This window comes from Chiloscyllium plagiosum, unplaced genomic scaffold, assembly GCF_037043375.1.
Source record: "Chiloscyllium plagiosum isolate Xiang-an unplaced genomic scaffold, Cpla_swu_hap1 HiC_scaffold_27, whole genome shotgun sequence".
NCBI lineage: Eukaryota > Metazoa > Chordata > Chondrichthyes > Orectolobiformes > Hemiscylliidae > Chiloscyllium > Chiloscyllium plagiosum.
This window is the reverse complement of record NW_028270165.1, coordinates 31,822,011-31,848,232: the sequence shown is the minus strand read 5'-3', so window position 1 is coordinate 31,848,232 and position 26,222 is coordinate 31,822,011. Positions and strand designations below refer to the sequence as shown.

General features: G+C 40.9%; 1 protein-coding gene and 1 pseudogene across 1 annotated transcript in view; one reads left to right on the top strand and one right to left on the bottom strand.

The window, feature by feature from the left end:
* Positions 1-26,222, bottom strand: part of LOC122543480 (uncharacterized) — a 159,058-nt gene that overhangs the window by 38,527 nt on the left and 94,309 nt on the right. The window lies entirely within an intron of this gene.
* On the top strand, positions 8,393-14,467 carry LOC148143531 (putative G protein-coupled receptor 139; annotated as a pseudogene).

Below are 26,222 nucleotides of genomic sequence, written 5' to 3'. Positions count from 1 at the left end.
GACGGATTACAATGAGAAAGAACATATTGATGAATATGCAGTGGTGGACGTGATCCATATGGACATCAGTAAGGCATTCGACATCGTTCTACATGGTGGACTGTTCAGCAAAGATAGATCACATGGAATATTAGGAGAACTAGCCATTTGGATTAGAACTGTCTCGAAGGTAGGAAACGGGTGGGGGGGGGGCGGTTACTCGAGACTTGCTTTTGTGACTGGAGGCCTGTGACCAGCAGTATGGCTCAAGGATCGATATTGGGTCCACTGCATTTTGCTATTTACATAAATGATTAAAATGTGAACATAATAGATATGGTTAGTAACTTTGCAGATGACAGCAAAATTGGTGGTGCAATGGATAGCGAAGAAGGTTATTTCAGAGTACTTCAGATAGGCTGATGGGCCGAAGAGTGACCACTGGAGTTAAATTCACATAAACATGAGGTACAGGATTTTTGAAAGGCAAATCATGGCAGAGCGTTTACACTTAATTGTAAGTGTTTGGGGAGTGTTGCTGAGCAAAGAGACCTTGGACTGCAGGTTCATAGTTTCTTAGAAGTAAAGGTACAGGATTTTTGAAAGGCAAATCATGGCAGAGCGTTTACACTTAATTGTAAGTGTTTGGGGAGTGTTGCTGAGCAAAGAGACCTTGGACTGCAGGTTCATAGTTTCTTAGAAGTAAAGTTGCAAGTAGACATGATAGTGAAGAAGGGGTTTCATATGTGTTAGGGCTCCCAACGACAGTACAGCAGGAAATGGCCAACGAAAACACCAAGAAGCGTTGCAGGACATTTTTAACAGAGATTACAGAGTGTGAAAATGGCCTGTGTTCTCAGCACTTAAAACAAGAACTGTTCAGTAAGATTGAATTTGCAACATTCTCTGTTGTTCTAAATATAAGAACACTTCATACCAATTAGTTATCTCTGTCAAGATTTGTTTAGAAATCATGGATATAGTCTCATAGGATGTTTTATATTTACCAGACATGTATATAATCATCACTTAGCAAAACATTAGAAAGAAAGGCTTGAAAATGAATTACGAGGAATAGAAAGGGACATCACTCTCTCTTATCAAGGAGAGTACCTAAGAGTGTTGGAATGGCGAGAAATCTCAAAGAAGACTCTGTTATAGCCTTGTACAAAATAGCAGACGCACACCTCATTGAGTGATAAAAGGGCACAAGTGACCACGAAGACTTCAATATCCCACGAACTAAAATGGCCAAATAGATCACAGCAACAAGAGGTATATGATGTCCTGGAAACCCAATCATAGTTGAATAACACAGCACTAAGTAACCACTAGTATACAAGGGTGAGGCAGTGGGTGGATGTGCCATTACTTGAATGTTACAAGAAAAGTGCATAAAAATCAATTTATTTGTTTTTACGATTAGAACATCATTGACTTTTCTTCTGATCTGAGCTGAAGATTAAGTGGGCAATTGGATAATCACGTTGAGGTCACATTTGGGGTAGTCTTTGACCACTCCTTGCACTGCACCAGTAGATGCATGAAAGAATTGTCATGTCCTTTGAACTTTTTGGTTTGCAGAAAATGTATTAATTCCACAGAATCGCCCCAACAGTATGCGAGCCTATATTAGACAGTGCATTCAGTATAGGCATTGGCAGGTGACGTTGTGACTGTAAAGGACATTGGTTAGGCCACTTTTGGAATACCGCATTCAATTCTTTTCTGCCTGCTAGGGAAGGATGTTGTGGAACTTAAAAGAGTGCCGAAAATATTTTCAAGGATGTTGACAACATTGGAGAGTTTTGAGCGATAGGAAGAGGCTGAATAAGGCACGGTTGCTTTCCCTAGAGCATCACAAGCTCAGGGGTTACCTTATGAAAGCTTCCAAAATCATGAGGCATATAGATAGGGTGAAAAGTCAAGTCTTTTCATTTGGGTAGCAGAGTCAATACTTGGAAGGCACAGTTTTAAGTTGAGAAGAGAAAGTACAAAGAAAAAGAACAAGGAAAATTACAGCACGGGAACAGGCCCTTCGGTCCTCCAAGTCTGCATCAATCAACTCCTCTATCTAAGCCTACTTTCTAAGAGTCTGCCTTCCTCTGCTCCTGGCCCATTCATGCATTTATCTATGTACCTCTTAAATGATGCTATCGTGCCCGCCTCCACTTCCTCCGCTGGCAACGCATTCCAGACACCCATCACCCCCTGCGTAAAGAACTTTCCACACGTATCTTCCTTAAACTTTCCCCTCTCACTTTGAGCTCGTGACCCCAAGTAATTGATTCCCCCACTCCAGGAAAAAGCTTCTTGCTATCCACCCTGTCTGCACCTCTCACGATTTTGTAAACCTCAATCAGGTCCCCCTCCACCTCCGTCTTTCTAATGAACATAGAACATAGAACATAGAACATAGATCATTACAGCGCAGTACAGGCCCTTCGGCCCTCAATGTTGCGTCGACCTGTCATATCAATCTGAAGCCTTTCTAACCTACACTATTCCATGTATGTCCATATGCTTGTCCAATGACGACTTAAATGTACTTAAAGTTGGCGAATCTACAACCGTTGCAGGCAAAGCATTCCATACCCTTACTACTCTCTGATTAAAGAAACTACCTCTGACATCTGTCCTATATCTGTCACCTCTCAATTTAAAGCTATGCCCCCTCGTGCTCGCCGTCACCATACTTGGAAAAAGGCTCTCCCTGTCCACCCGATCTCACCCTCTGATTATCTTATATATCTCTATTGAGTCACCTCGCAACCTTCTTCTCTCCAACGAAAACAGCCTCAAGTCCCTCAGACTTTCCTCAGAAGACCTTCTCTTCATACCAGGCAAGACCCTAGTAAATCTCTTCTGCACCCTTTCCAAAGCTTTCACATACTTCTTATAATACAGTGACCAGAACTGTACACAATACTCCAAGTGCGGCCGCACCAGAGTTTTGTACAGATGTAGCATAACCTCATAGTTCTAGAACTCGATCCCTCTATTAATGCCTTCCTAACAACACAGTCAACCTGGGTGGCAACTTTCATGGATCTGTGTACCTGGACACCGAGATCTCTCTGCTCATCTACACTACCAAGAATCATATCATAAGCCCAGTACTTTGAATTCCTGTTCCTCCGACCAAAGTGCATCACCTCACATTTGCCCACATTAAACTCCATTTTCCACCTCTCAGCCCAGCTCTGCAGCTTATCTATATCTCTCTGTAACCTACAACATCTTTCGTCACTATCCACAACTCCACCGACCTTAGTGTTGTCTGCAAATTTACTAACCCACCCTTCTACTCCATCATCCAGGTCGTTTATAAAAATGATGAACAGCAGTGGACCTAACCCTTGCAGTACATCACGAGTAACTGGACTCCAGGATGAACATTTCCCATCAACCACCACCCTCTATCTTCTTTCAGCAAGCCAATTACTGATCCAAACTGCTATATCTCCCACAATCCCATTCCTCCGTATTTTGAACAATAGCCTACTGTGGGGAACCTTATCAAATGCGTTGCTGAAATCCATATACACCACATCAACTGGTTTACTCTCATCTACCTGTTTGGTCACCTTCTCAAATAACTTAATACAGTTTGTGAGGCATGACATAACCTTCACAAAACCGTGCTGACTATCCATTATCAAATTATTATTTTCTAGTTGATTATAAATCCTATCTCTTATAACCTTTTCCAACACTTTACCAACAACTGAAGTAAGGCTCACTGGTCTATAATTACCAGGGTTGTCTCTACTCCCCTGCTTGAACAGGGGAACCACATTTGCTATCCTGCAGTCTTCTGGCATTACTCCTGTGGACAATGACGATTTAATGATCAAGGCCAAAGGCTCGGTAACCTCCTCCCTGGCTTCCCAGAGGATCCCAGGCTAAATCCCATCCGACCCAGTGGACTTATCTATTCTCACACTCTTCAGGATTTCTAATACCTCTTCCTTGTGAACCTCAATCCCACCTAGTCTAGTAGCCTGTACCTCATTATTCTCTGCGACAAATTGTCGTTTTTTAGAGTGAATACTGTCGAAAAATATTCATTTAGTGCTTCCTCTGTCTCCTCCGACTCCTCACACAATTTCCCATTAACATCCTTGATTGGCCCTAATCTTACTCTTGTCATTCTTTTATTCTCTTAAATACCTACATAGTCCTAATCTACACAACCTCTCTTCAAATATAGCACCTTCCATGCCAGGCAACATCGTGGTGAACCTCCTCTGCACCCTCTCCAAAGCATCCACGTAATTTTGATAATGTGGCGACGAGGACTGTATGCAGTATTCCGAATGTGACAAAACCAAAGTCCTATGTAACTAACGTGACCTGCCAACTCTTTTACTCAATACCCCATCCGATGAAGAAAAACATATGGTATACATTCTTGACCTCTCCATCGACCTGCGTTGCCACCTTCAGTATACAATGGATCTGAACACCCAAATCTCACTGTACTTCAATTTTCCCCAAGGTTTTTCCATTTACCGAAAAATTCAATCTTGAATTGGATCTTCCAAAATGCATCACCTAGCATTTGCCCGGAATGAACTCCATCTGCCATTTCTCTGCCCAACTCTCCAAACTATCTATATTCTGCTGTATTCTCTGACAGACCCCTTCACTATCTGCTGATCCACATATCTTAGGGTCATCTGCACACTCGCTAATCAGACCACCTACACCTTCCTCCAGATCGTTTGTGTGTATCACAAATAACGGTGGTCCCAACACGGATCCCTGAGGAACACCACTGGTCACAGTTCTCCATGTTGAGAAACTCCATTCCATTACTACTCTCTGTCTCCTGATGATCAGTCAGCTCTCTATTCATCTAGCTAGTACAGTCTGGACCCCATGTGACTTCAATTTCTCCATCAGCCGACCATGGGGAATCTTATCAATCACATTACTGAAGTATGTCGCATCTACTGCTCTTCCCTCATCAATCAACTTTGTAACTTCCTCAAAGAATTCTATTACGTTGGTAAGGCATGACCTACCCTGCACAAAATCATGTTGCTGACCACTGATAAGGCCATTTTCTTCCAAATGTAATTAGATCCTATCCCTCAGTATCTTCTCCAGCAGCTTCCCTACAACTGACATCAGGTCACCAGTCTATAATTACTTGGAGTATCCCTACTACCCTTCTTAAACAAGGGGACAACACTAGCAAAACTCCAGTCCTCACCCATATTCAAGGATGCTGCAAATATATCTGTTACAGTCTCAGTTATTTCCTCTCTCGCTTCCCTCAGTAACCAGCGATAGATCCCATCTTGACCTGGGGACTTGTCCACTTTAACACCTTTTAGAGTACCTGACACTTCCTCCCTCCTTATGCCGGCTTCACCAGAGTAATCCAACATCTATCCATAACTTCAACATCCGTCATGTGCTTCTCCTCGGTGAATACCAATGCAAAGTATTCATTAAGGATCTCACCCACTTTCTCTAACTCCATGCATGACTTTACTCATTTGTCCTTGAGTGGGCAACCTTTCTCTAGTTATCCTCTTGCTCCTTATATAGAAATAAAAGACTCTAGGATTTTCCTTAACCCTGTTTGCTAAAGATATTTCAGAACCCATTTTATCCCTCTTAATTCCTTATTTAAGATTGGTCTTACTTTCCCAATATTCTTCCAAAGCTTCGTCTGTTTTCAGTCGCCTAGACCAAATGTATGCTTCCTTTTTCCTTTTTGCTAATCTTACAATTTCACCTGTCATCCATGGTTCCCTAATCTTGCCATTTCTATCCTTCATTTTCACAGGGACATGTCTGTCATGCACTCTGATCAACCTCTTTTTAAAGGACTCCCACATTTCAAATGTATATTTACCTTCAAAAAGCTACTCCCAATCTACATTCCCCAGCTCTTGCCGAATTTTGCTGTGGTTGGCTTTCCCAATTTAGAAAACTTCCTTTAGGACCACTTGCATTTTTGTCCATGAGCATTCTAAAATGTACGGAAATGTGATCACTATAGCCTAAGCATTCCCCTACTGAAACTTAAACCACCCTGACCGGGCTCATTCCCCAACATCAAGTCTATAACACTCTCCTGGATGCTCCTTACAAATTCTATTCCATTTAGACCTCTAACACTAATGAATCCTAGTCAATGTTGGGAATGTTAATATCTCCCATCCTGTTGTTCCTCCATCTTTCCATAATCTATTTACATGTTTGTATCACTGTCACAGGCCCGCTATTGAGCGGTCAATAGTACACACCCAACATTGTTTCCGCACCCTTCCTATTTCTGAGCTCTGCCCATATTGCCTCACTGCTCGAGTCTTCCGTAGTGCTCTCCTTCAACACAGCTGTGACATCCTCTCTGACCAGTAATGCAATTCCTCCACCCCCCTTTTTCCTCTCTCTCTCTCTATCCCGCCTGAAACATCTACATCCTGGGATACGTAGTTGCCAATCATGCCCTTCCCTCAACCAAGTCTCAGCAGTAGCAATAACATCATACTCCCAGGGTCTAATTCATCTCCTAAGTTCAACTGCCTTACCTACGACCCATCTCATATTAAAACAAATACAACTCAGGTCATCTGTCCCTTTGAAATCATCATCTGCTCCATGTCTACTCTTCCTCTTAGTCATGCTGATCTCATTATCTGGTCCCTTACAGGCTTTAGTTACTATCTCCTTACTCACCACTAACCTCTTCATTTGGGTTCCTATCCCCCTGCCACATTAGTTTAAATCCTCCCCAACAGCGTTAGCAAAAGCACTGCCTCGGACATTGGTTCCAGTCCGGCCCACGTGTAGATCGTCCAAATTTGTATAGTCACACCTCCCTGACTGAATCCCCTCCCAACTCAGTGTAGATGAATAGGTCCCTCCCCATTATCAATCTGCGCGTGAGAAAACAGGCTGGGAGAGGGAACAGCACTCACAATGGAGTCGACCACACATTCGTTCACGTGGACTGACCTTTCACAGATCAGATTATGAAATTCAATTTCATTTTCTGGAAGGTGGCAGTGATCTTGGCAGATTTCGACAAAAACCCGGCAGTTTCGTAGTCAGTTCTACCAGCATTTTATTCGTTCCACGTTTACTGGATTAACCAAATTTGAGTTTCCCAGCTTCAGCGGTTGCTTTGGAACACACATCTGTGGTTATCAGCCCAGCTCCCCCATTACTAACCTAGTTACAGAAGCACTTGGATACAGCACGCTTTTTTATATGACATAATCAAATGTCTGCCACATAATTATACGAGAAGTTATCAAGGTCTTCTGAATTTTTCCTGTTTTAATAAAATTTTGTTTTTCGAAGGTTCATTGGAATGAAAATTAACAAGTCCTTCAAAATGAAAGTTTCAGAAATTACCACATAAAAACGTTAAACCTTCGTAGGACAATTGCAGCAATCTATTTCAGACCGGAAACTTAAACCTAGCGTTTCACTTACCGTCAGGAACAGATCTCAAATTGACCTCAAACTCTATTGTGACAGCAGTTTCCAATATTCCCTTTGTTCATGCTGACTCCAAACCCAGTTGTGTTCCGTGTCTTACAACATCTGAACCGTGAGAGAGAGCAGCTCGGATAATTTTCTGATTCCCCTAAGGATTGACTCTCACAGGGACTTTACTGTCGATGAACAGAGATGAGAAAGATCACAGTGGCGTTTGTCCCTCTCAGTGTGACCCCGTATGACCATGCCAAGCTGAAATTGTGTTCCTGCTGTACGATCGTCCGCCCACATTGTTCTTCACAGCTCCAAGCGGAGTCGTGATCAACACTTGGTTTGAAAATGATGAAACTTCCAACTGATGTGTTCAAATCAAAGATTATTTATTTCAAATTTAACCAGAGTATTAAGCTTCAACCCCGCTTCGTTTTGGGCGCGGTTTTGAAATCCACACAGGAAACCACAGCCTCAAACGCCATTTATAAAAGATGACTGCTAGGGGTTCAACCTGAGGGTTACCATTCTGCAGGTGAGCGGCAAAGTTCATGAAGTGGGAATTTCATGGTCACTGCAACCAGTTGTCCAACCAACGGAGCTAAGCAATCCCAAGTTTGAGGTAAGCTCAGAATCTATGTATTTAGTGTTTCATCTCTTAATAAACAGTCCTAGCAGTGTACAAACTTTGCCGTTGCTTGTGAACTCGCTAGTATGTGAGCAATTTGGATGACTGAGTGCTGACGATGTCACCTCATCTGTTAGTTTAGTAATTGCACTTAATACAGTTGACAAAGTCACCTGATCAATTATCTCCCACAGATTGTGACTCAGATCAATGGTAAAGCTTTTAATTATGTCTCGGGGGTTAAAATCAGCTATAAGAATAGTTCCGTTCAATATCAAACAGAACAAATATAAAACCTAAAAATAAATCTCAAATATCTCGGAGAAAATGCATTCACCAGCCAGAGGTCTCGTCTATGCCATTTACTACACTTCACTGACAGTTATTGCCGTCCCAGGTAAAATACCATTGCAAATTATTCATTATCTGTGCGAATTAAGAAATCTTTGAATTTCTATCTCCATTCAGAAAAAAAAATGTTCTGTTTATATTGTGGATCAATCAGGCAGTTCAGACTTGCGCTCCCTATCTCAACAACGATGTATTGGCTTTGGAGAAAGAGAGATTCGGTGGTTGGAGGGAGAGCAGCACAGATTCACCAGAATGGCAACAGCCTCCGAGAATTCTTGGAATATGTTGCATAATGAGTTCTGTGTGCCTGGTGGGGAATTGTTGAGCAGCGTTTAAGCTATTAAAGAATTCAGGGCTGATAGATGGATTTGTTTTCCGCTATGTTGAGGAAGACCAGAGAAAAGAGGCAGGTCTTAAAATTAGATTGAACCATTGAGAGGTTGTCAAGGAGAATTGCTTCTGACAAAGATTGGGGAAAATCTGGAATCTTTGCCCTCCATGAGAAGTGGTTCACTAATACCATGAACAAACTTTGAAAGAATTATGATAGGTAACGACTTGAAACAATTGAAGCAGGTGAATAGAGGTGAAATGCAAGCTAGCCAAGAATTAATCAAATGACATTGCAGACTCCAGGTCTCAAGTGTTTGATTCTTATTCGAATGTAATCAATCATGTTAGCTCCATGAAAGAAACAGAGACCTCCTGCCGGGCTGCTACCATGGAAAATTCAGAAAGTCTACTCAGCATTTTACCAGGAAAATGAAAAGGCTCCAGACACTTTGAACAGAAGATGTCGAATGCAAGATGGTGTTTCTTGTTGTCGTCGAATTGAACACAATCTTACTTTGCGAATAGGAGAAGGGGAAAGGAACACCCAGCAATAGTAATAACTGTATGTATTGAATGCACTAATACTGAAATAAGAGGTGAAGTTTAGCATTTCATTCTTGGACACCCTTTGCATTCATTGGGATCTGCATTCATTCGGTGTCACAAATGAACAAACTCAAAGCTATCGGCAGAATGCTCTGTACTGGAATTATCAATTCTGCTTCTCGCTCCACAGATTCTGCTGGTCGTGCTGAGTTTCTCCAGTATTCTCTGTGTTTGTTTTAAAGTTCCAGCAGATATATTATTTTGCTTTTAATATACCAACTTCCACTTTATATATACTCAGCACTCCTGTCTAGGGTGACCAATCCCAACATTTTGCATACATTTATGAGAGAAAAATAGTCTGTACCACAGTCAGAAAGGAATCTCTCTTATTTTGACACTGTGATCCTGTGGTTTATGTTTGGCTGCCAGATTTTTAAAAAAGAATCACTACCTGCGATGTCAAGCACCTAAACAGTATTTAGATATCATCCTCAAAGGTCCTCTGATCATCTCAATTTCAGTGAACATCGACCTCAGCTATTCATTACTACAGCCAGGCTGCTGAGTCCTTATTGCAATTCAGCCACTGAAAATATTTCATTCTCCGAAAAAATGCACATAGTAATCGCAATGTGGCCTTTGCAATGCCCTGTACAGTTGCAGTGGGGTTTTTTTCTTGACATTTCTCTTCCAACTCTTTGTAGCTAAAGCCAAAATACTTGAAGACATAAATAAAATTAGCTTATAGAGATGAATGTTTATCCTTAACTTGGGCCAATCGAAGAAAAGCTGATAGATCCTGCTGGTTGGTCAATATTATTGTATCAACCTTCCCTGGACTGGTTATTAGTTGTAGGATCTCATTAATTCAGGTTAAATACTGGTTTTCTCAATCCAAAGCAGCTCTTTTCTTTCGAAAAGTATATTCATGGCTCTCACAATTCTATTTAACTAGGCAACATTCACGTGATATTTGTTTTGAGTCGTGTTTTATCCGTAGTCCAACAAGAATGAAATACCTGTTCCCTATTTGAATGAGGAAGTGGACCAAAGGAATGATTAGCATACTGACCATTGCACTGTGGTCAGGAAGATATCCGAGCGCGGGGGGCGGGGGGGAGGGGTGGAGAGCAAAAATCAAGATGGATAGGAGGAGCATTATTAAAATGAAGGGTACACAATATCCTTTCTAGCAGGGACAAGAGTTCAGCATAGTGTTTTTCCTGTCTGGTGAGAAGGTAAGAGACACCTCGAACCAACTTGAAAAGACATTGGCGTAGAAGGCGGAAGAGCCAGACACTGTGGTCCATGTTGGGACCTATAACATAGGAAAGAGTAGGTGGAAGTTCTAGTTGGAGAACATCAGGAATGACGAACAAACGTAAAGAACAGGATCACAAGGCTATCTATCATTTCAGGATTATTACCCAAGCCATGTGTAACTGACATAGAGATAAGAAAATCAGCGAAGTAAACGTGTGGATAAAGTTAAAACAGTTTCAAAATCAAGCTACGACAAAGAGTGAAAAAACAGCCAGGAATCTCACTTCAGTCAGCGCAGACAATAATAAAATTGTAAGAAGTGCTTTGAATAAACCAGAAGTGAGAAATAATAAATAGGAGGATAAAAGACGGGTCGTTTTGTATAGGTTGGAGTGGGTGGCTCAAATGATAGTTCTATATGCAAATGCATAGAGGGTGAGGAATAAATTTGATGAGCTGCAGGCACAAATTCAAATTAGTGGTTATGACAGAGTCGCCATTACTGAGACATGGCTACAGATATTGGGAATGAAATATGTCAGATTATAAGGCTTACAGCACAGACCGTGGAAACGGCAGAGAAATTGGAGTAGCATCACTAGAAACAAAATTACTTCAATGATGAGGGAGGATACAATGAGAAGAAAGCCTGCAATGGACATGGTATGTGTGAAACTGAGGAACTGTAAAGGATCTAAAACATTAACAAACATTGTATACAGACGCCCAGAGAGCAGCTCTGAAATGTTACATAATATAAATGCAGAAATTAGGGGAAGAGTGCAACAAAGCCAATATAGTGTAATGTGAGATATAACTATAATGTAGATTCGTAGAAGCTAACAAGCATATGTCAGAAAGATAGTGACGTTCTGGAGAGTGTTCGTGAATTTCTTACAACAATATGTCCTGGATACAGCAAGGATACAAGCAGCACTGGATTTTGCAATGGGTAATCAGCCAGATTTAATTAGACACCAAATTGTACGTGATCATCACATGATCGAGTTCAATGTAGCATTTGAAAGGGAGAAGCATGAATTAGCTATCAGAGTTTTCGATTTGTATAATGCCGATTTTAGCCGGATGAAACAAAGACTGTCCACAAGAAACTGGGAAACTCTGCCAATGGATAAAATAACTAAAGAAAGCCGGGCAATTACAGAGGAGTTTGCTGACATCAATGGTGGGGGAATTGTTGGATTTTATAAGCAAGGAGGGGATAACTAAACAACTTGAAAGTTATCAGTTAGTAAGGGCAATCCAGTAAGGATTCCAGAATGGTAAATTGTGTATTGCAAGCCCAACTGAATTTTTTGAAGAGGTAACCAAGGTACTGTACAGGGAATATCTATGGATGTTGTTAAAGGGACAGACAAAAGACATTTAATGAAGTCCCACATAAGAAGCTGTTGACTAGGGACAGGAGCCAACGGAACTCAGGGCAAATTACTGGCGTGCCTGCGAAATCGGTTCAGTGGTAGGCGACAGTAATAAATAATAATATCTCGGAAATTAAATTGGCAGGGTCTAAAATTTTCTTTTAATTCATTAATGATTTGGCAAATGACATAGCAAGTAATAATCCAAATTGCTGATGACATAAAGTTAGCATTGCAGGCAGTGTAGTTGTTGCATAAGGTACATTGATCGACTATGTGAATGGGCAAAGCTATAATAGCCGGAGCCGAAAATGTGTTGCTGGAAAAGCGCAGCAGGTCAGGCAGCATCCAAGGAACAGGAGAATCGACGTTTCGGGCACAAGCCCTTCTTCAGGAATGAACCCGAAACGTCGATTCTCCTGGCTCATTCCTGAAGAAGGGCTTGTGCCCGAAACATCGATTCTCCTGTTCCTTGGATGCTGCCTGACCTGCTGCGCGTTTCCAGCAACACATTTTCAGCTCTGATCTCCAGCATCTGCAGCCCTCACTTTCTCTCTATAATAGCTGGAGATCAATATAAACAACTGTGAGATTATCCATTTTGTACCCAAATAGGATGGATCAGGGTTCTTTCCAGACAGCATGAAGTTGAATGCAGTGGACGTCCAAAGAGGTCTGGGCGTATACTTTACAAATTACATGAACATGTGCCAAAAATAATGAAGAAACCTAACGCAATGCTGGTCTTTATATCTAGGCGACAAGAGTGCAAGGAGACAGATCCTGCAGCTATACAAATCCTAGCCAGCATTCACATGAAGAACTGTGAGCCGATCTCGGCACCACAACACAGGAAGAATACTGGGGTAGATGGGAGTACCATGCAGTTACACATGAATGATATTAGAGCTTCAGGGGTTATACTTATGATGGGAGATTATAAAAATTAGGCATGATCTCTATAGAATTTAGATGGTTAAGTGTGATGAATAAATTCTTCAAGATATTAACAGCAAAAGATGAGGTAGAAAATGATAAGCTATTTCCACTAGGCCAGACAGTTCCAGAGATATGTTAAGAAGCAGTTCGACAAACAAAAAGTACTAGATGTGTGAAACACACTTCCGCACATGGCATTGAATGCTGGGTCAGTTGCTACTTTGAAATCTGAGACTTTTTTGTTTAGCAAGAATATTAAGGGATATGGGACAAAGGCAGGTATATGGCGTTACACCACAGATCAGCCATGACTTTATTGAATGATAGAACTGGCTCAACGGGCTGAAAGAACTAGCCTGGTCTCTTTCTAATCATATAATTTGCTGCATTTGATCGAAGAATCAGTTGCATAGAATCTGCTCAATCCGTATGTGTTTTCTATTCATCTGTTTAATTGATCATTTCAAGATTGACATTTATTAACGTGTTTCAATCTTCAAAATTTATTCAATATAATTTGGTGCACTCATCTGAGGATTTCGACCAATCTTATCGTTGTCTTGAATGATTACATCGGGTTTCATTGCTTCAAAATGTATGCACCACTGCTGAACTTACAAAACACCACAGTGTGTACTTTTAATTGAATGTCATTCGCCCTCTCTCTTACAGTTAATTTAGTGACGATATTGATCCTGACACAAGGAGGATGTGGTCTATCCAGGTGTATTACTCGATATCTCGTGTCCATGGCAGTCACAGATCTGCTGGTCATTATCACCGCTGTGATATTAAACAGAATTCCTGGTATTTATTTTCCAGGTAGTTTTCTTTCCATCACTCCAATATGCAGTGCCAGTATTGCATTAATTTATGCAGCCAGATTCAGTTCTGTCTGGTTGACAGTAACTTTCACCTTCGACAGATTTGTGGCTATTTGTTGTCAGAAGCTGAAAACAAAATATTGTACTGAAAAAGCAGCTGCCGTCATCATAGGGTTGGTCTGTGCCCTGGGATGTGTAGTCAATATCCCATGGTACTTTTTACATGAACCAATCTACATATTATACAATGTGCCTTGGTACTGCAGACTAAAAGCTAATCGTTATACTTCTCCTGCCTGGACAGCTTTTGATTGGATTGATCATCTTTTAACGCCTTGTCTCCCATTCCTTTTGATTATTATGTTTAATGCATTGACCGCAAGACACGTTCTAGTGACCAGTAGAGCCGTAGAAGACTCCGGATCCAAAGCAACGAGGACAAACATAATGATCCAGAAATGGAAAGCAGGAGAAAGTCCATTGTCTTACTCTTTTCCATCTCAGGCAGCTTCATTATTTTGTGGTTAACACATGTGATACAGTTCTTATATGAGCGACTTACAAATGATTATAAAGTCCAAGGCTTTGATGACCCCAGATTTATTCTCATAGAAAATGCAAATATGCTTCAGCTGTTGAGTTGTTGCACAAATACATTTATTTATGCAGTTACTCAAAGTAAATTCAGGGATCAGTTAAAGACTTTGGTGCAATATCCTGTGCATTCAATTTGCAAATTTGTAAAGTCAGGGCAAGAATAACCAAGCTATAACACTGCTTTACATGAAGAGCCAAAGTTGTCTTTCACATTTCAATAATAATGAATGCCACCTCGCTGAATATTGATTAATATAAATTAGAGTCATTTGTCGAATTATTCGCCTGGATTAAAAATAATACGATGCACGTTGTGGTAAAGATCAGATTTGTCAATGCTTCGTGTCACTTAATCGAATCATAAATCGAATGCATAAATGAAGGGAAAGTGGTTGTACTCATTCAACTATCCTATGTATCACTCCTCAATAAAGATCAGATTTGGAAAGTCCCTGTAGTGCAAGAGGAGTCTCTGTGCATCTGTTACATTGATCCTGTCACACAAATGAATATATATGTTAAAAGAGACATTTTAGTCTTTCCAGCATGCTCCTAGATTTCTATAATATGGCAGATCTTTATCCCAACGGCTTCCACCAATTTTACATTCTTAGTCCAACTCGGGAAGGGGCCATCCTGGACTTGGTGTTGGGAAATCAGCCCGGTATGGTGGTTGAAGTTTCAGGAGGGGAATACTTTGGGAATAGTGCTCACAATTCCCTAAGTTTCAGAATACTCATCGACAAAGATGAGAGTGGTCCTAAAGAAAGAGTGCTAAATTAGGGAATGGCTGACTATATCAAAATTCAGCAGGAGCTGGGGAATGTAGATTGGGACCAGCTGTTTCAAGGTAAATTCACATTTGATGTGTAGGAGACTTTCAAAAAGTGTTTGATTAGAGTGCATGAGAGATGTGTTCCTGTGAAAATGAGGGATAGAAATGGAAAGATTAGAGAACATGGATAACAGGTGAAATTGTGAGACTAGCTAAAAGAAAATAGGAATTATACATAAGGTCTCGGTGACTGAAGACATACGAAGTTTTAGAAGAATATCGGGAATGTAAGACCAATTTGAAATGAGAACTTAAGAGGGATAAAAGGGGTCACGACACATCTTTAGCAAACAGGGTTAAGGAAAATCCGAAGCCTTTTATCCATATATAAGGAGGAAGAGAGTAACGAGAGAAAGGGTTGGACCACTCAATGACAAAGGAGGAAAATTATGCATGGAGTCAGAAGAAATGGGTAAGATTCTTAATGAGTAATTTGCATCGATATTCATCAAGGAGAGGGACATGACGGATGGTAAGGTTAGGGATAGATGTTTGATTACTCGAGGTCAAGTCGGCATAAGGAGGGAGGAAGTTTTTTTTTGATTAGATTAGATTACTTACAGTGTGGAAACAGGCCCTTCGGCCCAACAAGTCCACACCGACCCGCCGAAGCGCAACCCACCCATACCCCTACATTTACCCCTTAAACCTAACACTACGGGCAATTTAGCATGGCCAATTCACCTGACCCGCACATCTTTGGACTGTGGGAGGAAACCGGAGCACCCGGAGGAAACCCACGCAGACACGGGGAGAACGTGCAAACTCCACACAGTCAGTCGCCTGAGTCGGGAATTGAACCCGGGTCTACAGGCGCTGTGAGGCAGCAGTGCTAACCACTGGGCCACCGTGCCGTGAGTATTCTAAAAGGCATTAAGCTGGACAAGTCCCCAGGTCCAGATGGGATCAATCCCAGCTTACTGGGGGAAATGAGAGAGGAAATAATTGGGGCCTTAACAGATATCTTTGCAGCATCCTTGAACTCGGGTGAGGTCCCAGAGCACTGGAGAATTGCCAATGCTGAATCCGTGTTAAAGAAGGGTAGCAGGGATAATCCAGGTAATTATAGACCGGTGAGCCTGACGTCAGTGGTAGGGAAGCTGCTCCAGAAGATACTGAGGGATAGGATGTATTTCCATTGTGAAGAAAATGGACGTATCAGTGATAGGCAACATTATTTTGCGCAGGGAAGGTCATGCCTTACAACTTAATATAATTCTTTGAGGAAGTCATGAAGTTGATTGATGAAAGAAGGGTTGTAATGTCATATACATGCACTTCAGTAAGGCATTTGATAAGGTCCCACCTGATAGGCTGAAGGAGATGGTGAAGTTGTATGTGGTCCAGGATGTACTACCTGGATGGATAAATAGCTGGCTGGGCAACAGGAGACAGACAGTAGTAGTGGAAAGGAGTTTCTCAAAGTGTTCCACAAAGATATGTGCTGGGACCACTGTTGTTTGTGATATACATAAATGATTTGGAAGAATGTATAGGTGGTTTGATTAACAAGTTTACAGATGACACTAAGATTGATGGAGTAGCAGATAATGATGGGGAACTGCCAGAATACAGCAGAATATAGATAGATTAGAGAGTTGGGCAGAGAAATGGCAGATGAAGGTCAATCCGGGCAAATGGGAGGTGATACATTATGGAAGATCGAATTCTTAAGAACGAACTATGCAGTAAATGGAAATGTCATGGGGAAAATTGTTATACCGAGTGATCTGGATGTTCAGGTCCATTGTTCCTTGAAGGTGGCAATGCAGGTCAATAGCGTGGTCAAGAAGTCAAACAGCATGTTTCCTTCATCGGACGCGTTGTTGAATACAAGTGTTGGCAGGTCATGTTAGAGTTCTATAAGAGGAGGAAAAGGTGAGGACTGCAGATGCAGTCAAAGGAGATCAGAATCAAAGAGTATGGTGCTGGGAAAGCACAGGCAGTCAGGCTGCATCTGAGGAGCAGGAAAGTCAACATTTCGGACATGAGACCTTCAGCCACATTTGGAATACTTGATACAGTTCTGGTCGCCACAATACCAAAAGAATGTGAAAGCTTTGGAGAGGGTGCAGAGAAGGTTCACCAGGATGTGCCTGGTATGGAGGGCGCGAGCTATGAATAAAGGTTGAGTAAATTAGTATTATTTTCATTAGAAAGACGGAGGTTGACAGTGTCCTGATTGAGGTCTACAAAATCATAGGAGGTATAGACAAGGGTGGATAGCTTTTTTCCGAGAGTGAGGAATTCAATTAGTAGGAGTGATGAGTTCAAAGTGAGAGTGGAAAAGCTTAGGGGAGTTCTTTATGCAGAGGGTGGTGGGTGCATAGAACACGTCCCAGTGGAAATGGTAGAGGCGGGCACGATAGCGTCATTTAAGATGCATCTAGACAGATACATGAATGGACAGGGAGCAAAGAGATACAGACCCTTAGAAAATAGGTGACAGGTTTAGATGGAGAATGTGGATGGACGTAAGTCTGGAGGGCTGAAGGGCCTGCTCCTGTGCTGTAATTTTCTTTTTTCTTTGTTCTTTGTTCTTACCCCTCAATAACATTAGGTAACCAAATACATCAAATTACTTTTCAATTCAACCCAACCTGAATAGCTTTACTCAGAAGACGGCTGCATAACCTTGGCATTCTTTGTGTGATTGAATGCTTTATGACATCATCTCTGAAAGATTTTTCCTCTACTTTACTGTTGTGTTACTTTTCTTTCGGCTGCCCCAACAGATGAAATCACTTTTTTGGAGCTGCCGTAGTTTTTGTTCAATTGTTTTAGCCAACACAATTAGATCACTTTTTTTAAGTTTCTGAAGTAAATAGAACTGTTTCTCACAATTTTATATTTCTACCTCAGTGGTCTTCCTGGTTAATGTTCACTGCATCGCACCTATAACGGTTTTTCTTTTCTTGCAAAGGCTCAACCTAAACTCGTATACAGTTACTACAGATAACAAGTCGCTGCTTGTAACTACTTATGTCGGTAAGTCTATTATCATATGTGCAACCCTTGACCTTCTATAGGTAGTCATCGTGGGTTTAGAAGGTGCTGTTCAAACAGCATTGGTGAATCTCAGCGGGCATACTGTAGATAGTGCACACTACTGCTCCTGATCAACAGTACTGGAGAGAGTAGATATTTGTGAATATGGTGCCAATCAGCAGCCTGCTTTGTCCTAGCTTGTTGCAAGCTCCAATTTTTGGAGTTGTCTCATCCCGGCAGGAAGGGAATATTCCATCACACACCTGACTTACGCCTTTACATGATGCAGATGTTTTAGGGGAGTAAAAAGCTGATTTACTCACCACAGTATTCCCAGCGTCTAATCTATTTTTGGAGAGTAGTATACCTATGAAGGCCCTGTCAAACCTGGGTCATTCATTATGTTTAAGGCTGATATAGACAGATTAACATTCACTGAGAGAATCAAGGGTTGTATGGAAAAGATAGGAAAATGGAGTTGAGGATTATCAAATCCTCCATGAACTCATTGAAAACTTGCAAGTTAGAATGGCTTACATCTCCACTATAACTTATGGGCACTGAGTCAAATTTACATCCCAGACAGCATGTAAATGTACCGACATCAAATTCACCACACAGGATCGAGATGGCCAATAGGGAAAGGCAATAAATGGTGACCCAGCCAAACAAGCTCACATCGCACGAATGAGAAAAATACTTAAATATCAAATAGTCCATTGTATACTTTATCGGCATTAGTTTCAGAATTGAAATATGCATCAAGCATATACCTATTTCAAATACACCATTAGTCGAGCCGAACTCAAAGAGATGTAAAGCAACAAACAGTTTGAAAAATTCAAATTGACAAAGTTTGTGTTCTAAATAGCCCCAACACAAAGGTTTTTTCACACACAACAGTGAAAGAAAAAAGAAGGAAATTTCCTTCAGAATTAACTTGGACAAAAAGCAGTTGGACCAAACTCAGTTGCTAATTCCAAGAGAATAAAGTGATAAGATATTAAATGTTCCAGATTTCTTTCAGTCTTCCATCCCTCTACAAGATCACGGATACTTAAAGAGACAGGTGTCACTAGACATAAGCAATTGTCCTTTGAAATCTCTTAAAATATCATTTGTTACATATGTCTTCTAACAGTCTATCAACGGTTATAGGTGTTTCAATTTCTAAGCTCTTACATCAAGTCCACAAGAAGGTTTCTTGGAAAGGTGGTAAAGGCTACAATGGGGTCTTTTTACATCAGGAACTGCATCCAACTGAATTCCAAAGCAGCATCAAATACAGTTTCCTGGAGGCCAAAACCAAATAGATGTCATTCCAGGTCAGTTCAGGCACTTAACCGAAGATACATGACTTTGAGAAAGTGATTTTACAAAAATTCCCAACTGTCCATTCAATGTGTTCTTCAATAAAACATAGAGTAATCGAGACATTTAGATGTAAAGCATATAAACGCACCCTTCAGACCAACTCATCCACACCGATTAGATATCCTATATATTCTAGTTCCTTTTGCCTGCAGCTGACCCATGCCACTCTAAACATTTCCTGATCATATACCTATGCAGATGCTTTTCTTAAAAAAAAATTGTGGTTGTTCCAGCCTCCACCACTTCCTCTGGCAGCTCATTCCATATACGCACTACTCCCTGCATGAAAACGTTGCCCCTTCGGTCCCTTTTAAAGTGTTGCCTTACCATGTTAAACTTGTGTCCTCCAGCTTTGGACTCCCCAAATCCGGGAAAAGGTTCTATCTATTTCCCATATAAATGGCCCTAATGATTTTATAAACCTCTGTAACATCACCGCTCAGCGTCTGATGCTCCAGGGAAAATATCCCCAGCCTAGTCAGCCTCTCACTTTAGATGGAAAGCTCCAACCCTGGTAACAATCCTTGTAAATCTTTTCTGAAACCTTTCACGTTTCACAACATCCTTCCTATAGAAGGGAGACTAGAACTGGGCACATTATTCCAAACGTGGCCAAACCAATGTCCTGAAAAACCATAGTGTGACGCCCCAATTATCTCAGGATGAATTTCAAAAAGCTTCAACAATTAGTGTTGAAAAACATTAATAATAGAAGCAATCAGAACGAGACAGGTACTGCACACGTGGTAACCATTGATCAGACAGGTGTCCACCAGCTCCCACAAATCACATCAACTTTTCTGCCATATTTATGACGCTTGATTCCACTAACTTTAGAAGTATAACGATCATCTATCGTTACATCCAGCATTTTAACTAATCAAGCTATAAAATTAATGCAATACTCGTATCTCTGCTGTATCAGTTTAAATGACTGTCTCCATGCAGAGAAAACAAAATGTGAAGTTCGCCAACAATTTGCCTACTTGTTCAACAAATGAATGCCTCTGGACACCAGCATTCCCTCCCATCTTACGTCAAAGGTCATAACAGCAACTCCTCTCTCGTTGCTTGATAATCCTTTACACAGCATTGGATATCATTCTACTCATGTTTACCTAAGAATCTAAACTTGCAAGCCAATAATTTCGATCTTTCCTAACACCATTAATACAATTTAGGTCCAGTAGGCACAGACGACGCAAAATAGGGAACTGAATTCCTAAGGAGAACCTGAGGACTGCAGATGCTAGAGATTAGAGTCAAGAGTGTGGTGTTGGAAAAGCACAGCGTCCGAGGAGCAGGACAGTCTTAATTTCGGGCAAAAGCCCTTCATCAGGAATTCCTGCTCCTCGATGCTGCCTGATTTCCTTTGCTTTCCCAGCATCAACTGAATTCCTACACTAATTAAAGTAACAATTGACATGTAAAATACAATGCATAGCTAAACCGGCAGGAAAAGTATGCAGTCCGTGAGGGATAAGAATGATTTACCAATTCCCAAGGAAATATAGTTCGATAGATTATGCATAGAACATGTTGGTCTCAGTAGCTGATATCTCCGCTGAAGAGTTAACTGCTCTGAGCAAGTATGAGAGTTGGCCTGAAGCCAGTCTGCATCAATTCAAAATCCTCTTTCTATACCCTCACAACCCTGCTTTAACCTTTACAGTCAGTTTACATATGGCAATGCGATCCAGTTGTCTCAGAGTTAGAAATACCCTTGGCAACGTTAACTGCCTTTGCCTGTGTTCGATAACCAGGAAGTTGCTGTAGAAGCTTTTCTCCCCAGAATACGACAGAAAACTAAACTAATTTCAAAAGATTCAATACATTTATTAAGATAACATAAGTTTAACAAGCACTGATTTCTAACAGCTCATTACTTGCATTGCACATATCTCCATTGCCGTGCTGAGAGCATTTCTGTATCAGATGGAGGGTAATACTTGAAGAGGCGAAATTCTCCCTGAATTCCTATTTTCCATTCTTCATGAAGAATCATGGAAAGTCCGTAGATGGAATATCCAAGTCAATAAGAATTATAAGCAAGGTTCATCAGTAACCTTTTTATTAGATTTGATAATCACTCGAACTTTTCAGTCACTGAATTTTCAAATTCATAACAAAGGTCAATCTTGAATTAAAGAAAAAGTTCATAATTTTGTTAGAAATATAATTTTTAATCAAAGTTCTTGAAGTATGGGAAAATGTTATGAACAGCTGCTTTTAAAAGGACACTGCATCCCTGGCAAGATTATTAAACTTTGCCTCAATTACACAGAGAAGGTGAATGGTCACTCTTCAGTGTGAAACAGCTGGTTTGTCACCAGGTCAGCAGTCAGATGAATCTCTTACTACATTCAGCGCAGGCAAACATTCTCTCTCTGGTGTGAGTTCTTTAGCATCTCATCGGGTTGGATGACAGAGTGAATCTCTTCCTACGCTCATAACAGATGAATGGCTACTCCACAGTTGAATATGCAAGTGTGAAATAAAATTGTCTAAATATCTGTAGGTCCCCCCACAGTAGGTGCAGCAGATGGCCACTCCTCAGTGCGAATTCGCTGGCGCATCAACAGAGGGATGACCGAGTGAATCCGACCCACAGTCCGGGCAACTAAACGGCCACTTCCCAGAGTAAAATCATTCGTGTGCATTGAGAGTGGATGACTACCTGGAGGTCTTTCCACAGCATGGGCAGCTGAACGGTTTCTCCTCAGTGTGAACAAGCTGGTGTGACTGCAGATTGACTAGCACCATGAAACTCATCCTACATACAGAGCAGTTTAATGCTCTCTCCTGAATATGAACTCACTAATGCAGTGTTAGGTGAGCTGACTGAGTGAATCTCTCCCCACACACAGAACAGGTCAATGGTCTCTCTCCACTGTGATTGCACTGATGAGTTTCCAGCCAGGCTGGGCAACTAATCCTTTTCCACAGTCCCCACACTTCCATGACTTCTCCATAGTACACCCCCACCCCCCCCCTCCCCCCCACCCCGAGTCTTTCCAGATTCGACAATTAAATCCCCAACCACACACAAGAAGTGTGCATGGTCTATCTGAGTTGTGAATGCTGAGATGTTTCAGGCTGTGTAACTGGTTAAAGCTTTTTCCACAGTCGGTTTACAGGAACACTCCCACTCAGTGTGTGCATGCACGACGTCACTACCTTTGTTGTCACAGATATAATAGAAAAACATTATCCTTTCACATTCAACTTTCACAAGTTAGGTCGATAATATTTAGCTCCTGATTGATCATGCCGTTCTGTCAGATCTGTGCCTGGGGGTTGATATGTGTTTCCTGTCAACAAATCATGTGTACTAGTACACTGTAAAATTAGATTATAACAATGATCATTGTAAAGGGTAGAAGTTCGAGCAGACTGTTGTAATTTCTAAAGGTCATTTTTCCCTACCTTGTTCTCCCAAAGCAGCATGTGGGCATCCCGTACAATCTGCCTACAAGCTAATATTGCTTTAACACTTTCCATACCAATTGAGCACATTTATATAAGATGAGATAAAAAGACGTTTGATAAATCGTTCTAATCATTTTCTTGACACAACATTAATCTGAAATAATCTGACTGTATTCAGAATTGTAAATCTTAACCTTTGTCAAACAAACTACTAAAGAGATTTAATCAGCACCTGTGAACGTATTTTATCCATGCCTCTCAGCATTTCTCACCTTCTCCTCTCCCTCTGGCTAAACTGAAACTTGTCTCAGTGTATGGTCGATCTGTTTTCTGTTTTTTGACAATATGACTCATTAATTCCAACAAACATTGAAGCCATAATTTACATTTTCCTTGAAATCAACACTCCATGGGGGCACTTCCCTTTCCCCATCTATCAACACGCTAAGGTTAAGTCAAAGGTGCTCAATATGGTGCCCCATTTAATATTGGGAACGTAATTGCAAAACTGAGATTGATTACCAAAGCTTTTACAAGACAAAGGGAAGCATATGGAGACAGAGTTACAGACCAACAATTGTCTCATTGAATAGGGTTATATATGGGCCTCCTCATGTTACTAGCAGCGTTTCTTGGTCAGTTAAAATTATGAATCAATGTATGATTACAAGCCAGAATATAGTTACTTGGCGTGTTAAGTCTGTGTCAGCTCTCTTACATAGCAATCTGGTGAGTCCCACTCTGACCGTTTCCCAATTTTGGCAATTCTTCTTCTCTTCACACAATCGTTCAATTACTTTATGAAAGACACAACTTAATGCACCTCCTCTATCTTCTTCAGTGGCTCGTTTTAAATCCAGAACGCTTGCAAACATGTATTTATCTCGAGCCGCCTCCACTTACTGCACATGTTGTTCATTTCATATTTGATGGAATCTATACAACATTAAAAGGCTTCTGAGAAGAACGAAGAAGGAGAAACACTTCTGGTTGCCGACATAACAAAAGCGTGAATGCTAACATGAGGAAAAACGGGAAGGCGCAATGAGCAGTTACATTTGTAGTTCAAAGGGAAGTCATGCCAATATCTGCAGGGGTGAAGAAGTTAGCAGAGGTTCTAAGTAAATAGCAAAAGAGGGACAATCAATAGGAATCTTCTTCTGAGGAGTCATTGCAGATTCAATAAGCTGAATGCCTCTGTGATTCAATGCTACATCGAAGACATTCCTGCTCAATCATCATTTACCCTGTATTTATAGATTCCTCACTTCCTGGATATTCGGTACACCACCATTTACTCTCCCCCCTCCCCAATTTACAGCTACCCTCACTTACACAACATTCCCTGCTCAGTCATTATTTCACCACCAATTACAAGTCCCGTCACTTCCTAACCATTTTCCTGCTCTACCATCATCTCTCCATTTACCATCCCCTTACTTCTTAAAATTCCTCTCAGTCATCCTTTTTCCTCCATTTAAACATTCCTTCACTTTTTAAACACTTCTTCGTCACAATTACTTCTCCTCCATTTACAGTCGCCTCACTTTTTAACCATCCAAGCCTCAGTATGAATTTCTCCTCTATTTAGTCACATTCCCCTCCTCAGTATTATAGACCCGTTTGCACATCCCTTCCTGAGCATTAAATCCCTGAAATTACACCTCCACTCATTTTTCACTCACTTCTTCCGCAGTATTATTGCTTCAGTCACGCATCCCTTACTGTGAAATAGTTCTCCATTTGCACAAACATTCCTCATTGTTATTAAAACTCCTTCCTCAGTCTTAGTGCTCCTCATTTACACATCCTCTCTTCAGAATTATTTATCTATTCATACAATACGTATTAAGTATTATTTTATTTTCCATTGACACATCCATTCCTCAATCAAGTTACTCTTCAATTTGTGTGTCGCTTCCTCAGAATGATTTATCTACTTACACATCCTTTTTCAGTAAAAATTCACCTCTTTTCCACAAACATTCCCTGCATTATTACTGCTCCATTTACACATCTCTTCTTCAGTATTAATATACCTCCATTCAAATTCCCTTCCCCAATATTATTATTCCTATTGATGCACACCCCCTCCTAAGTATTATTACATCTGTATTTACGTATTCCTTTCCTCAATATTATTACTTCTCAATTTACACAACCCTACCACAGAATGATTTCTCCATTTATACTCCTTTCCTCAGTAATATTACTTCCCCATTTGTGCATCCCTTCCTCATCAATATGTGTACACATCTACACATTCCCTCTTCAATATTATTACACCTGCATTTACAAATCCTTTCTGACACTATTATTCCACCTCCACATGGACAATCCTTTCACAGTAGTTTTACTTTCACTTATACATCCTTTTTTCTGTATTAATTCTCCTCCGTTTACACAACCCATCCTCAATATTATTACTCCACCTTTTACACATGCCTTCTTGATAAGGATTTTTAGGTTTTCACATCTCTTCATCAATATAAATAACCTCCACTAATACAAACCTCTCTCATTATTATTGTTCATACATTCACGTTCCTTCCCTTAGAATTATTATTCTTGCAGTTGCACATCCCTTTGTAAGTATTATTACACGTGTATTCACACATCCATTCTTAAGTTTTACTACTCCTCCAGTTATACTTTTCGGATCCATTATTTTTACTCCTCCAGCCACATATTTCTCGGTTAAAATTCCTCTCGAGCATTCCCAGCATACTCACACGTGTCTATCACCGGTTTATGCCTGCCAAGCATACGCTCATTTTGGTCAAAGATGTTACGATATCTGACAAAGTATCCAGCCAATAGGAGACGAACTGGCCGAGCTGGATGACCGACTGGGAGCCAGGTGTCAGACACAATTGGTCCAGCGTGGAAGGAGGCTATTCGACCCTTCTTCCTAATCCGGCTCCTCACATCCAATCACATGGTTTTTCTTTCTCTCCGTTCCCTTGCAAACCAAATTTTCAGAGATGCTTGCCTCTGCATGGCAAGTCAATCTCATTGTCTTCCCCAGGCACTTCACTGGTTGGCAGGGCTCTTTTCATAACACAGAACATAGAACAATACAGCGCAAAACAGGCCCTTCGGCCCTCAATGTTGCACCGACACGTGAACTATTCTCAGCGCGTCTCCCTTTAACATTTTACCATAATCATCTAGATATGTTTTGCCCGGGGACTATAAGAGGTACCTTTGGGTAACGTTAATTTGGCCATCTTGCAGTACTGTCTGCTGGTCTGATCTCTGTATGAGAGGAAGAATGTAACTACACTTGTGTG